This window comes from Topomyia yanbarensis, chromosome 2 (genome assembly GCF_030247195.1).
Source record: "Topomyia yanbarensis strain Yona2022 chromosome 2, ASM3024719v1, whole genome shotgun sequence".
In the NCBI taxonomy this organism is placed as follows: Eukaryota; Metazoa; Arthropoda; class Insecta; order Diptera; family Culicidae; genus Topomyia; species Topomyia yanbarensis.
This window is the reverse complement of record NC_080671.1, coordinates 113933433-113946974: the sequence shown is the minus strand read 5'-3', so window position 1 is coordinate 113946974 and position 13542 is coordinate 113933433. Positions and strand designations below refer to the sequence as shown.

General features: G+C 38.0%; 2 protein-coding genes across 8 annotated transcripts in view; both read right to left on the bottom strand.

Moving 5' to 3' along the window:
* LOC131679245 (dual 3',5'-cyclic-AMP and -GMP phosphodiesterase 11) overlaps positions 1 to 13542 on the bottom strand; it is a 422056-nt gene that overhangs the window by 366011 nt on the left and 42503 nt on the right. For 3 of the 7 annotated variants that reach the window (XM_058959935.1, XM_058959933.1, XM_058959931.1), the window contains one exon: positions 418 to 953. The exons of 2 other annotated variants lie outside the window; for them this stretch is intronic. The gene's annotated coding sequence lies outside the window, so the exon portion shown is untranslated. Of the gene's footprint in view, positions 1 to 417; positions 954 to 13542 lie in introns of those variants that run through there. 2 more of the 7 variants (XM_058959934.1, XM_058959932.1) reach the window with 1 other exon arrangement.
* LOC131679674 (uncharacterized) overlaps positions 1 to 13542 on the bottom strand; it is a 67204-nt gene that overhangs the window by 32244 nt on the left and 21418 nt on the right. The gene's annotated exons all lie outside the window — the stretch shown is intronic.

Here is a 13542-nt window from a genome sequence, read left to right as displayed (position 1 = left end):
ACGAACGACAATAAACAAGCAGCAGTTGCGATTCAAGCGATGACCTGAATACAAACAACTCGCTAAAACCGGCATTTGCTTCAGCGATTCAAATTGTTCGCAAAACTTAAGGAGGCTTGCGGAATGGGATGGGTTGCAATCGCAGGAGGGAAGAAGGATAGGTGGAACACGATATGCCGCGTAGCGTCGCAGCAATTCACAATATGATCGCGACATCAAATGCCAACACTAAACGTTACACTTTCGTAAATGAAACCAACACAAGTCGCGCGTTCCGTTTGAAGGTTTATATCCGCGCGACTCAGCAAAATTGCCAATTGACCGAAGGTCGAATCGATTTCGAAAAATACAAAAAGAGGTCAGTTGATCAGTATAGTAACCGAACCTTGGTACATGCGTGCATCCATTCAAACTTACATCTTTGGGAAGGCTTCAATCGACGAACTTCGGTGATAGCTAACAGCATAAGATCCTTGGCGGGATTTAAACCCCGCACGGTTGATTCACGGTCCTTGCGCACTGCTCTGCCTCTCGAACTTTGACTAATCTGAAAATTAGCACCAACACCGACGTATATCGTAGATCAACAATTAAATTTTCTTTTCTTTTCCTTTCGTCGCTCTCTACCAAAATTTTCTCACATCACTCACTGTGACAGATTGAGAATTTTCTGCATCACTCAACGAGCACTGATTTATGGCGACCAGAACCAGATCGGATTCTTCCCAATACAAACACTTGGAACACTCACTGCTTCCTTCTACCGATCTCCGGCACTTTTCTTCCGATTGCTTTCGCACTTATATTTAGCACTTGCGTAACTCCGAGGGGGGTGCTATAAATATATCTGCTTATCATGAATCTTTTTCACACATTAGCGACTTTGAGGATCACTCACGGCGTAGCTCGCCAAAACGCCAACGGTCACCAACTGGTAAAGATGGGGAGAGAAACTGTAAATGTGTAAATGCTTACTCTGGTGCCTGGGACGACGGGATGAGGTTTTTGAGCGAGCGGGCGAGGCATCTGCGAAGAATCGAGCCGGGCCGCGAGCTGTTCGTCCGCCCTGGGGCGGTGGTGATTTGCGGGTGTGAATGACTCGAATGGAAAATTTATGGCCCGTAATGGAGAATTTCAAGATCAATAAAATAACAGATCTGATTTCGATTGATTTCCTGTGGATCCCGGCAGGTTGAAGTGTGGTGTTAAATGTTTCCCAGTTAAATATTCCCGCAGGAGTAAGAATCTGATTGCAGTTTAATGTATTGCAAATCAGTTTTTTTTTATTTGAAGAATATTCAGAATTTGGACTTTATAGCCCGGAAATAACCAAAATATGATTCAACTCTATAGTTTAATCATCAGACCCTATGGTAAAATAATATTATGATAGTTTTCGTATAGCTTTTAAATGGTTTCACAATATCGACTGGATGTTAAATAAAAAGTTACAGAAAATGTTACGTGCCTTTCGAAAAACCTATTGTAGTTGATGGAGAAATACGAATAACTTCTGAAAAGGTCTTAATAAAACAAAAAAATTGTGGTATTAAAAAAATAAAATATCCCGAGAACTACTACATTTTAGAAATTTTTTGTTATAAGCACTTTGATTTAAAGTAGCGTTTAGAATCATATTCAAAAAGAAAATTGTATTTTTGACTACACATAGTATGAATTTTAAAAATATGTCAAAAGTTGTTGTTAGGAAAACTTTTTCATTGAAAGCTTCTGCATAATCCATATACACTAAAAAGATTCTTTTACGTCTCTTAAATGATAAACATTAGATTGGTGACATTTTTTGATGGGGTAACGAGAATAACTTTTTAAAAGGACGTAATTATACTAATTAATTGTTTTTTTTGGAGCAAAATTCCAAATATCTCGACGACTAACGCATTTTGGAAATTTTTTGTCAAACGCATTTTGATTTAAAATGATAGGTACTTGGAATTATATTTTGTATTAAAATTAGTTTTGCGTGACAATTAGCATTAAATTTAAAAACATGTATAAAGTTGTTGTTAGAAAAACTTTTTTACCGATAAGTTCTCCAACATTCAAAATGCTTCTTTTGATTTTGAGTTTTCGTTGACAAAATTAAATAAAAAGTTAAAGGAAATATGTTTTTTTACAATTTAAATTTTTAACACAACCTTTTGTTTTTGTGAAAAATGAAAACATTTTCTTCAGTGTACATTTTTTCGTACAGAAGTATTCATTCCGTGTAATTCGTTCTCAGATAGTTTTGTTGCATAAAATACAGTGATCGAACAAAAAAAAATTGAAATTAATCCACGTAGAAACGTTTACGTCCTTTTGAAAAATTGCTTTTGCATCAAAATATTGAAATTGGCAGAGAAAATAATGGAGATTCATTAACCGAACACCATTGCAATGTTCCGTTCGAAACGACGATGGTCATATTTTGCGGTCGGCCGGTTTCTCATGGAATCCCTCTATAGAATCAGTTAAATTTGGTAATGTTCTATCAATGTCAGCTTTATTTTGTGAATCAAGATCACGATTAAAGTTAATCTCAATATAAGTTTCCAAATTTGTGTTGCGATATTTAAACACTGAGCTAATGGGATTGGAACTGTTTTATTGAGAAAGCAAGAACCAAAGTCAGCATGTGTAATTAATTTGTTACAAATGTGACTTTGATATGTCAAAACCAAATCAATTGTTGATGGATTCCTTATAGACAAATAGCAAGTGGGCCCATTTGGAATCAAAACTTAATAGTAACCAGCGGAGCACTCATTTCTTAGTAAGTTTTTGTAAGTCTCCTCACTAGAAATTAGTTCACATACCAGTGCAACGAAAAAGGCAAACATAGCGCTGCAATAAGAATGATACCAAGATCGGTTTAAACTTCAAATAAGAATCCTTGCTGCGTTAAACGAATCTTTTACACGGTAGACGTTCGTTTTTTCGCAAATCGTGGGATTCAAATGATGTTTATATCACCAATGCCCATTACGGGATTCGCTATAGCCGATTATAAACCAATGTGTTTGATATCTTCTAGATGCTGTAGAATAAGTTCCAGTTATGAAATGTGCCATGCTCTGATCGACCATGGTCATAATAGCACAAATTAATCTTCGACATAAACGTACATCAACTATGAATCAATTCCGCTTTATGCAGGAAGAAAAAGCTACCATAGGTTCAAGAGCCGTAATTCCATGAAGGAAACCTCTGTTGGAAAGCTACTTAACCCCGTATTCGCAGCTTACAACAAAATGGCATACCAAATTCACGTGAAATGCCTCGTGTATTTAAACTAGTGAATAGTGCTATTGACGCATATCTTCTATCTGACCTCACAGCTCGTGATATTTGTGCTGTCGCAGTCAATATGACTGTTGAAAACGTAAACAGGAAATACGTCTATTGTTCGGTATATTTGCCGCATCATGAATCATCACCTTCTGATGACTTTAAAAGGGTTGTGTCATACTGTGGCAGAAATGGGTTTCGGGAGTGTTGAAAATACCCACCACATTATTTGGGGCAACTCAGATATCAATTTGAGAGGCACCGAATTGATGGACTAGTTAAGCACCCTAAAACTGCATCACTCAACAGTTGCACGATCTGCAGAGAAGAGGTGTTAGATGCAACTCTCTGCTCTGACGGTATTACGCGTAAATTGGCAACCATCGTTATCTGATCATAAGTACATCGTATTTGATCATTTAAACGTGTAGATGTAGCAACCTCTTGCGGTTCTTCTGTGTGATAATACAATTTTGAAGTGCAAAATTGGATTTAATTGTGTAGACTTTGCTAGATTGTAAATTCCTACACTTTTTTATTATCCTTTTCGAAAATTGAGTCACTTCCCACAACATCAGGTGTGAATGCTGGCAGTTGCGAGAAGCGTACTGATTCTAATTTCTTAAAAATGGAAAAAAAAATTGATCGGATCGTAGAGGTGCTCTCTTCAACAAGGTTTCGGCTCATTCTATAGTGTCTTGGAGTCTCAATATTTATCGAATGCTAGCAAGCAATATTTATTCGATTGATCTAATCGATGATCTGTTAAAAGATCTTCACGGGTGTCTCTTTTCAATCCCTCCTAACACATTCATTTACAGTTTCAGTGAGATTAGTTTAAGGTATGGTTTTGTTTGGTTCTCTTCGGATAACCAACAAAGCTTTACCTGGCTGAAACAGAAATTGGAGAAGATAAGTGGGAAGGCAGAGGACTTCCGTTTTACGGTCAAATCTTGTAGCCTTCGCCATAATAAGGTATTTCTTTACAGTCCGTGGAATCCCATAGCATGTTTGAAGAGTACTGATGTTTTGATTAGGCTATATTTCCATAATACTGGTTCGCAGGCAGTTTGCTGGGAAGTACTGAGAACCAAGGCGATTACAGAGATACTACTGGAGTACATTTTTTTCAGAATCGACGACCATTCTGCGAAATTTCTCCCAAGAAATCGTTATAAACTGAACTATGGATTCCAAAAAATCACGTCGAAAGATTATAAACAAAAATCGGTTTAAGCCGAATTTGAATGACAGTAGCTCTTTGGGGATGCTGTCGTTCAATCATCTCAATATCCCCTCGGAGGTAGTGATTTATCTGCTCGTCTAGAAATGTCTTTATTCCCTTGGGAGTGAAAGATCCATATTGTATATGTTCTCTGTGTCGTTATTTTCTTTATCCCTAACCATACCGCTTCCCCAATTTTCCCAACAGGGAAATGATGAAAAGACCAATTATGGCAAGGTAGAAACCTCCGATCAACATGCGGGACGTGCCATTTGATCCAGTGGCAACTGATTTCTGATTCCCGCCCAGTTTGATATGCTTCAACCATACAGGTAGAATTTAGCATTGCAGTTATCAATTGAAGCATTGATTGCTGCAAATATTTTACTTTCTCTTCAGCGATCGGTTGGTGTAAAAAATCATTATGTGGAGATGGATTTAAAGGTGTGGTTGTCATCGTTTTTTGCCACGTTCCCCACCACTGAACCATAAGATGAGGCACCATCAGTGCTGTGCAATCTCACGATGGTCTTTGAATTGTGACGGTAAATATGAAGTGATCGTATCACCACAAAAATGACCGTTATTTCATTTCCATTTTCCTCGGATAGTGTTTCAGTTAACTATCTCTCACAGAAGCCGTGCGAGAGAGAACGCATTGAAATGATAGACAGATTGAGTACCATTTGTTTTGGATTGGTATGGTAAACTAAATATTATCAGTGTACTGTATTCAGGCAGCATGCGGTGCTTTGTTGATTTTTTCTCCACCTTTCAGTTTCTTTTATGCATAGCTTTTTTATGTGAAAGCGCCTGTTTGTTAATTCTAGCTCGTTGTTTGTAATAAGATGACCGTCATAACCGTATTTATATTGTTAATAAAACCACGGTCAATTTCCCTTCCTCTCAATAATGATTCCAATGAGTGAGAGATTCAGAAGAGAACCGTCTGACTGTTGTCAATTCATTGGAATGAGAACCGTAACTCAAAAAAGCATCGCTTACTGCTTTAACTGCTAACCGTTTCATTCTCTTTTGTCTAGCTGGTTTGCCATCAGTATCGTGAGGGAGCTCAGCACTGGGCACCATTGTATGATAGTGACTGATTTCGGATCGGGTGTATACGCTCAAACATGTTTGTTGAAATATACCTAATTTTTCCTCGAATAGTACATGCCCACAAATTCATTTTATTAAAAGATGAATCACCTAATCTAACAGTCTAACATGACTGGAACGACGTGCCTTGTCGAATATTGTTTCCGTAAACAATGATGACGAAAAAACTCATCAATATAAGGGCGAAAAGAGCTAGGATTAAAAAGGTATAGTTGTTATGTTAACCTAAATTAAACAGATACTGGCTTAGTCACCGTTACCTGAACGCATTGCTTCTAATTAGCAAGTGATCAGACGCAACTATATGTGCTAAAAGTTTTCGAAATGAAAGTTGCAACCAAAAGGCGTGATTCACCCAATACTCATAAGTTTGTGGAAGGTATCACTGATCACTATCACTGTAACGTACTAGAACGATCTGGAAGATGTGCTTGCTCTCAGTAAGGTTTTTCTCAAATCAATAGCAAAATGCGTACCAGTGATTTCGCCTATAGAACATTGCATGGAACTGTTTAACCTCACTAACAGTTCAGAGAGCTTGTCTATTTGGATTTAAAAATTTTTTTGATTTCACACAGTAGGAGAAACTTGGTTTGACTCAAAATCCTTATTTCATCCAAAGATTATTTCATCTGGTCTCAGCTTGAGGAATGGGTATGATGTTTCACACCACGAAAAAATCTGAAAATCACTTGGAGAAACGTTTTCGTAGACGAATACAGTCTCATTAATGACCTTCGGAGGATCGAATTGTGATGGCAGGATTAGCGTAAGATTGTGCAACGCAACTGGTTCCAAATGTGTCCAGAACGACACGGGCAAATAAGGACGTTGGAAATTACGGGGCTGTGTTGCCCTTCCGAGAGTCAGAAATGTCTGACTAAATTGGAGAAATAATACACCCGGTGATCGGAAGAAACTGAAAACAGGCATCTGGACTAGCTGAATGTGTCCTAGAAAGGTCACATATTCGATTAGTGAATTGTGGTGTGCCGTTTCTTAATACGGTCGACGGACTATGTATGAGTATGAGCAGATATTTAAGCAACGATCCGTAATTTAACAACTAGGGGACTGATCGTCTGCTTGTGTATTTCAACATCGCGTACAATTCCGTGAAACACGGCTAACAGCCCAATGAGATTTTTTTTCACACATCTTTAAGTGACAGCTTTTAAAATGTGCAATGTTTGTTTCCGAATGTCCTAATTTTATGTACATTCTGGATGACTTCCGCAAATGATAGTAGATCTGATAACGGAGCCTTACCTCGTTTTCAATCTTATATGTAACGCTGCTAATCCTTAAAGTGAAATATTTGAGGAAAGTTAATGTTTTTCCCAAAAGTTCTTAAAGTTTAAGGAATGAAAAAAGCAATAAGCTTTTAACTCACGAAAATTTTCCACAGCACGAAATGATTTGCTTGTGTCTTACATAAACCTGAGGATTCTGAGGTGAGATTTTTTCATCGCGTCACAAGACCTAGACGAAAATCAAAATGTCATCATCTCCAGAAATCAGTCCGGTATAGCTATTTATCGGTAGAACGCCGCAATGTAAGTAAAAGCAAGTCGCGACAGTCATAGTTAGTTGTCTATCATTCTCAAAACCACAATGAACAATCAAAAGTATTCCTAGACAGAGGCATTCAGGAGCGACATTCACCTTATATGGGGTATATTGCAACAGAAGCAAAAATTTGAAACGATAGCAAACTTACATATGGCAAACATATTGACTACTTTGGAGTAGGGAAACTATAGCAATTGGACGTAAGCGGTCAGAATATTTATGGTTATGAAAACCATTTTTATCACCCTGAATTCCATTAGCCAACCAGTCAGCACACAGTCTTCAACCAAACCCCAGACTACTGCCCAACCAACAAAAATATAGCTCAATGAGGTAGAACTGAGTTCGTAAACACAATCGAAGACGTCGTATTGACCCCAGGCAGCATTAGACGAAGCTACAAACAGCTCTCCGTCACACAAAAGAAAACTTCGTACGCACTGGCAAATTACTGAAACAGGTTTCAGTTCCGTTTTCAACGTTTTGTTGAATAAATAAAATATTCACGGCTCAGTGATACTAATCCGACGAGCCATGCCAAATGAATTTATTATGAAAATCAATATGGACAAAAGAAAATACAGCATAGATAGTCGATGCGGAGAAGGGCAAGGTAAGAAAAAAAATTTATTTTTAAAAAATTGGACTGAATGTATAGACCTGAGTTATTAGGACAGAGAGTAATGGTTTTCGGACGTGATCGATTCATGAGCGCGCGAAAACGGACGTTTTTAGGTTCGCGTTTGAGACAGCGTTTGAAACTTCGTGAATGCTAAAACGTTCTCCTTATTAGCGGGGTGTTATTGAGTTTGCGCGATAGAGAAAGTAGGTGCGCGTTGTTAATCGCGAAGGGCTTAAGCGTTCGTATGTTAACGTGTTTGTCACGTGTGATCGCGTTCATGTGACTTCGCGTGTACAAGACTGGATTTTGTAACCGTGTGGCCATTCCTATATACGCGTGCGTTCTTGGATGGTCAGTTTTCGGTGTACAATTCACATTTTCACAGGGAGTAAGTTACCCCATATCACTAGAGTCCTCGATCATGTCGCGATGTAACGTGGTGTCCAGTGGATATGAGAGCTTTCTTTTTTTAATTGATCCAATTGAAGGCATGGACCTAGTCTGCTGATATCAAGGATAGAAACATCCGGAAGTGACCGATTCATGATCGTGCGACCGCGGGAGTTTTTAGGTTCACGCTTGAGACCGCGTTTGAAAATTTATAGGAGCTGAGACATTTACTTTATCACCGGGATGTTATCATGTTTACGAGATCGCGGGTGTAGGTGCCGTGGATGGTCGCGAAGGGCTCAAGCATTTGTATTTTAACGCGTATGTCACGTGTATGTGACTTCGCGTGTATAATTTCAATTTTATAATGATGTAGTGTGTATTCTTGCTTGATCGCACGCGAACCGTGAGTCTGATGCTTAATTTTTAGTGTATGGTACAGATGGTAGAAGAGAGTCCGTTTCCCCATATCACTAGAGTACCAGATCATGTCACCATGGAACGTGTTGTTTAGTGAATATGAGCGTCACTTTTATGATTGGTTCAACTGCAGACATTAGTCCAGACTGCTAGGACCGAAGAAAGACTTCCGGACGTGACCGTTTCATGATCGCGCGAGTGGTGGGTTAATGTTTGAGACCGCGTTTGGAAGTTTAAAGATGCTCCGTTTACTTAACTACCGGGGTTTTTTCATGTAGGCGAAATCGCGGGCGTAAGTATGTAAGTGAGTATTCTTCAAAATTTGATCCGTTGAAAAGGTACGCACAACTGCAATATAAAAAGAATTGGTGTAAAAAATGAAACTAATCATAACCAAGAAATAAGTATTCAGAACTGCTAGTGTGAAAAAAATTGAATTTAATAAATCATAATCCGTGCCATTATTGCATGATTTAATTCAGAAATCAAGTACAGGATTCCAGTTTTTCGCCATCCACGAATGAACTGATCAAGAAATCAAAAATAAATCTTGAAAAAATGAGAAATCTCTTTTCAGAATCAATTTCTGAAAATTGAAAAGAGAAACGAGTAATTTTCCTCTACTCTAGAGGCTAGCCAAGACGAATTTGACGTATTCACACGAGCAGAAATCTGACGGTTTCCTATCATGTACGCGCCAAATTTCTACTTGTTTGGATACATTTTCTTCTTGGCCCCACTCAAACTAGAGGGCTCTAGCCGTTCATACGTGTAATGACATATGAATGAGCTGTAGCCCGCTTGGAAAAAAATTTGGCAGTCGGTAGAAAACCCGTCAAGATTCCGACAGTTGAAAAAATTTCAAATTGGCTCTGCCAAAATTCTTCTGTACTGCTGTCAGCTATGGCGGACCACACCGATTTGCCCGGAATTTTTTCGCAGTAGGGTTATACACCCTAATAAGCCTGTCGGGAATTGATCCTAAATCAACTTTGTGCAAAAAAATCCACTTAAATTACGTTCAAATACATAAATTTTTGGAATGTCTAAAGTTCACTGAGTAAAGACATCATCTAATCAAAAGTGTCCCTTAATCAAAACTCATTCCAAAACGACGCCAACGAAAATGTGCGTACATGCTACGAAAAACCAATCAAGATCTAAATACGCAAAGTAATAACATAAACAGTAGCTCACATATGTACGCACGCAGATCGCGTCTTGTGAGACACATTGATCATGCCCATATGTGTTCGGGCAAAACAAATAAATTTATTTCCATTACAGTACCAACACTAGGACGCATAACGATTTACCGTTTACTGATTTCCGTCCGCGGTCGTCTTCGTAGAGTGCTACATATTATGGAAGTTACGACGAAACCAAAACAAAATCTCTTCCGCGTACAAATTCTAGAGTGACAGCTCAACACGAGCCGCTTCGGTGTACGCGTGCGCACAGCGGCATAAAACCAGCCAAGCAAATCTAGTACTACACCACTGTGGGTGCAGTATTAATCAAAATACGCTGTGTTACAAACGTTACGTTCCGAGCCTCAGCTCGACCGGAATGACATTTGCTGCGCTCTCTTTGTTTACTTGGCTGATCAGCTGTTCTTTAGAAAGCCTGTGAACAGCTGATCAGCCAAGTAAACAAAGTGCGCACCAAATGTCATTTCGGTCGAGCAGGGGCTCGGAAAGTACCGCTATGTAACGCACCGTGTACTGGTTCATTGTAAAATGTGCTGGTCATGTGTGGTTGTGTTGTGGCACTCAGTAGAACATTGCGATAGAGCGCCACCACTCACCGAGTGACGGCAGCGAGCTGCGCGACAACTACACCTGTGATTCTATAAAAGCAATGAATGAATTTTATCACCATCAGCGCACTGTCTACTGACCCGGGCAGTAGCAGCGGGGCAGATTATGCCATCCGGGTACCGTAGCAGAGAGTTGCTTTGGAAACGGATTTCGCAATCCACTATTCTATAGGATTGGCAACGCCGTTTAGAACATTGCGATAGAACGTGTAGAAACCGCTCAGACATTGAACAACTAATTATCCGAGACGCGACCGACCGTAATCTACACTAGACACAAAAATTGTGCGTACAGCATACTTTTTTAGAAATAGTGTGAGTTTGTACATCGTAAAATTAAGAAACTTTTCGTACTTTGATTTTTTTTTTCAGAATTGATGCAGACTGTCAATGGAAAGGGTTGAATATTTAGTGTTTTGTCTTTCTTGTAAAAGAAAACGTGTAGAAACCGCTCAGACATTGAACAACTAATTATCCGAGACGCGACCGACCGTAATCTACACTAGACACAAAAATTGTGCGTACAGCATACTTTTTTATAACGATATGTCGAGAAACGATCTTTTACTCACTAAATCTGATAGTTATAATTTTTCATCCAGACTGTTGTGCAGCTACTTCCAATATTTACAGGTTTTGGACTACAAGCTTAAATTTAGATTTTCAATGAAAAGTTGTAAAGCAATGCAAAAAATTGTCCGCGCACAATAATGTCGTTTGAAATATACTTAAATAAAACTGATGAGCTATTTTTCACTACACAAAAAAAAGAAACCGCATGATTTAAATGCAAATACGCACGATTCCAATGCGATTTTTGCATTATAAATGGTATAATGAATATAAAGTGACGAGACAAAAATGCATTACATTACTTATTTGACGTCCAAGACGGTAGAAACTAACAACCTAACAACTAAAAACCTCACAATCGAGAATGTATTGGCAGATTCAATGTTAATGGCGTATTGGTTTGAGAATTACTCGGTACCAACACACATGTACAGAACGCCCTCTCTCGTATACATGTACGTTTGTACATATAACTGATTCGCGCTTTATAAATAATAAAGTGCTCAAAGAAACTTATTAACATTTCGTCGCCTTTTAATCGATACCATGCGTCGGGTTGATGAGATAATGTTTCTATGATGATATAATTATGAGATTCCGAAATTCGACGCTTAAATGTAGACGCGATTTGCTGGTTCTAAAGAAATAGGTGCTTTGAAGGCATGATTAATTTATCATATGTAAACATTGTGCCAACAAGTTTACTGGACTTATGTTAGAAAGAACACGTTTGCTTGTCATTGCAGGTATTCCTCAAATCGATAGTATTTTTAAAAGTAGGTATCATCATTTCAGTGCATTTTAGCTATAGCATCTATTTATGAGGTAACATAGTACGCAGAAAAACAATTGACCTATCGGAATGGTGCTTTTGAAAAAGTGGCTGTGGTTTTTTTTCATTACGATTTTGTGCACAATGTGGTAGTATGACAAAAAATCACAGCTACTTTCTCAAAAGCACCATTCCGATAGGTCAATTGTTTTTCCACATACTATTTGGCATAATTTGAATCGTAGTTGTCTAATGAATCGGCTGATATTCTGCAAAGAGAATGTGCAAATGAGTTTATCGCTGTATGCTTTTTGCGCTCGCTGCATTTCTGACGCTAGTCTAAAACACGATGAAAGTCAATCCTACTTTTGTCAGTTTTATTGGAAATGAACTGAAAACTTGTACACTATGCCTGACATTCTTCCCCAATCCTTAAAGGCTCGCATATCTGCCTTATCCCCTTTAATCAAAGTAGGTAGGGTGGATTAGTGTAAACACTTTAAATTACCTTTCATTGGCGCATTTTTAATTTTTTTTTTTGAGTTTTACGAAGGCTTGCCTTCATGAAACCTAAATTTTTTTTATGTAGCGGAGTGTAGTGCACAAATAGCACTATTAGTTTTCTTGAAAAGTTGCTCTTGAGCCAAAAATATCTCATTGATTGTGAAAAATGTTCAGTCTTCCATTTCAATGTGTTAAATTTCATCGAGATCGAAGATGGTCGGTTGCGATTTTAAAGATTTTAGTACGTATCTTCGTTGAATTTCTCACAATTGGCAACACAAATCTTCGCGAAATGGCTTGTGCATGTGCACTTAACGTATGTCTTATATCCAACCTCACAACTCCTTTTCCCCCTTTTTTCCATTTATCAGGACAGTGATTTTACGAGATGGCAAGACATAAATCACCGAATAACATGGGGAACGTGCCAATTGTGCCAATATATTCTGATTCTTGAGTATGGTACTAAGAATCAACATTTAGTAACCAAAAGACAAGAGTTCGTCTTCGCTTTCTCGTCAGCAAACCAGAGCTATATTTGCTTCCCGGGACATCACTCGGGACATGTGGCTTTAGGCGTTCACATATGTCATGTGAACTGTTTGGAATTTTTTGTGTCTAACTAGTGCTAATTTGGGTACTAGTTCAGATACATCGTCTAACTAGACACCCAGATGGTGCTAGTTACTGACGAGATGAATTCGAAACACAAAAAAAACAAAACTTAATTAAAATTAGGTCTTGTGCCCTTAACGCGCAAAACGGTTTAGTCCAATTTTTATTGCATAATTTAGTAATTGCTTAAGGGGTTGAATACCTTCTTGAGAAAAAATTGAGGAAAGTTTGATTTTATTTTATTTTATTGGGTAATAATATTTTTTCCTGCATATGGGAATGTTTTACCCGAAAATTCGTTGTTTTGAGCTCTAAAAATTAAAATGTAAAAAAATCGATGTTTTGAGCTCTAAAAATTAAAATGTAAAAAATTGTATAAAAAATAGTTTACTAGCAAAATGAAAATTTATGCATAAAAATGGAATCGTTTAGGTACCAAAAAAAATTACGAGCAATTGAAAACAAAATTAAGAAGATCGGTTGAGTAGTTTTTCGGCAATCGTGATCACGGGTCATTTTTTGGAAAACAACATTTCAAGATAATCGAGTATAAAGTTTAAAGTTACCACTGCTTTTGATAGACGAGGTATTGGTAGGATCTCTATGAAAATTTGATAGAC